We start from the raw sequence: 2549 nt of genomic DNA, 5'->3' as shown, positions 1-2549 counted from the left end.
ATTATTTTGCCCTATCATGTTTGGTAAACCACCTGTTAACACATGCAGACACTGCTAATGCGGTAGCTCCAATAGACGTAAAGCCTCTGGCAGAAGGTGGAATCCTCCAAGAAGACAGAGCCAACTCTGGAAAGGACGAGGAATCTGGCAAAGAATCCAAGAAAGGCGCCAGTGGGGGTTCGTCAGACAAGGCTAAGGTTTGAATCAACATTTTCTTCTGTACACCTTTCCCTACAATTTGCATCAATCATTCTGAACGTTACTGTTTTAAACGTATAACATGACTTTCAGTATTGGCAAATGATCAGATCTAGAAATAATTCTGATGTGTACTAATTACAGTATATGTTAAACACAGGAGCGGATCCAAGGGAGGGAACCAGGGGTACCTGTCGCCAACTAAAAAAAAGATTGGCCCTTTTGCCCTTGAACCCCTACCTAGAATATTTCCTGGGACTGCCCTTGAAATGTCAACTAAAAAAGAGTGGCCATTTTGCCCTTGATCCCCTCCCTAAAATATTTCCTGGCACTGCCCTTATAAAAGTGATTCGAACAAACTGCCTCAACTCACATGATACTTTAACAGCCTGGTACGATAAACACACAACCAGCTGGAACATCCACAAAAAACTAAATGCTTAGTTAATCGTACTGCTAAATGGCATATTTCAAAAGTAAACATCAGACCCAAGAATTCAAATTAGCAGCTCAAACAAGATTTTGCCTTGAATAATTTGATACATGTGAAAAAATCCTTTGTATAGAATTTGTTATATTGATACTTCATATATATTGTAAAAGGTGTACGTAGATACCAAAACAAATAGTGAATTACGTTTCCGACAAGCCTGGACCTTTAAGCTACTATAAACATTAGGAATACCAGAAACACATGGTATACAAACATTAATATTCTGTGGAAGAAAATGTAATTAATATCCAGTTTTATTCATTAAAAGCCTTGTTAGCAAGGGGCATGTTTAAATGTCTGTAAAGTCAGAAATGCTCCTTTGAGAGTCATGACTGTCATTTCTTAATAAAGCATAATGATGAAGAAAACACTTAGAAATATATATCTAGGTGTGGTATAAAGTGTTCATTGAATTTATATTGATGAAATTTATGAAATTTTATTTCCATCCGACAGCAAAATATAATTCCATCCGACACGAAACCTAAAGTGTCTGTAAAATACAAAGGTTAATCAAAGAAGTAAGTTAGTTAATCTAGATTTCAAACATGTTTCTTGGTTATGAAAAAAGCATTGGTTAATCAAAGTTCCCTCACATATTTCTGATATAATGTTAATCTTTGATTTCTATCAATGTCCGACCCAAAACTATTTAAGCTTCACTAAGTTAAAATGGCTTAATTAAGGAATGTTATGCATGGTATTAATGCAGCTCCCCCGTCTCATATAGAACTATATTACTTTCCTTGCTAATGTAAATGAATTAAAAAGGAATACAAGGACAAACTTTCAAATTCCATCTGACACCAAAACATGTATTTTGAAATATGCCCTAAACACTGAGATCGAAGGTAACAATAAATATAGTGAATTTGTGGTAATTCAAAATTAAAGTTTATTCCAAAGATAACCACATACTGTGTTGTCGTGGAAAGCAACACATTTAGTTATTCTGCATGGTGCCGGCCTGGGAAGTAGAACATTCTATTTTATGTAGTGCCGGTAAGCCGAATAATAAATGTCCCGGGAAGTAGAAGGTCTGATTCAATTAGTAATTGATTTGCCTGTTCTTCATTGCTGCATGAGCCGAGGAAATGAAACGAGGAAGCGTATTCACATAGGATTATATAAATGGGTGCTCGAACACCTATGGAGATTGTCTTGGTTTCTTTGGTTTGGTTTGGTTTTGTTTGTTTTTTGGGTGGGTGGGTTTTTTTTTTTTTTTGGGGGGGGGGTGTGTGTATGATTACTATAGGCATACGGGCTCCTTTTTTTGTAGGGGGAAGGCTGGCTTTTAACCGAGTTAAACGAAAATGCATTAGTACCGATCAGCTAGAATGGGTTACTACCAACCAGCTACATGGATTACAACTAATTTTGAGGGTAGAATGATGGAAATTCATGGTAAAAAGGTTTCAGGTTAGCACATTTTGCCCGAACATCTGTATAATTTTTTTTAACGAATTTGAGGTTGTGCTCCAGCACTAAGGGGACAGGTGACCCCCCCCCCCCCCCGGCCCCTATCTCGCACGTTTATGAGGGTTACTGTTCGGGGTATCATTTGTGCTATTTTGCTCGTATTAGGCTCTACTATTGTTAACTGCAATTAATTCGGTGTAAAAAAAGGAGAAAATACCCTTTTTGATTCCGAAAGTTGGATGTTTAACATTTCAGTTACAATATAATGTTCTATATCTGTCATTGGGCAAATGTTCGAACAACCGCTGCTACAGGAACAACCTTACTCAATATTACGAGGATGATGAAAGTGAAGAGGTTGAATACATGACATGCATATCATGAAACATCGACTGTGTTAGGTCATTGGATCATGGAACATTGGGTGATGCATTTCGAA

This window comes from Gigantopelta aegis, chromosome 10, assembly GCF_016097555.1.
Source record: "Gigantopelta aegis isolate Gae_Host chromosome 10, Gae_host_genome, whole genome shotgun sequence".
In the NCBI taxonomy this organism is placed as follows: Eukaryota; Metazoa; Mollusca; class Gastropoda; order Neomphalida; family Peltospiridae; genus Gigantopelta; species Gigantopelta aegis.
This window is presented reverse-complemented; position numbering follows the sequence as displayed.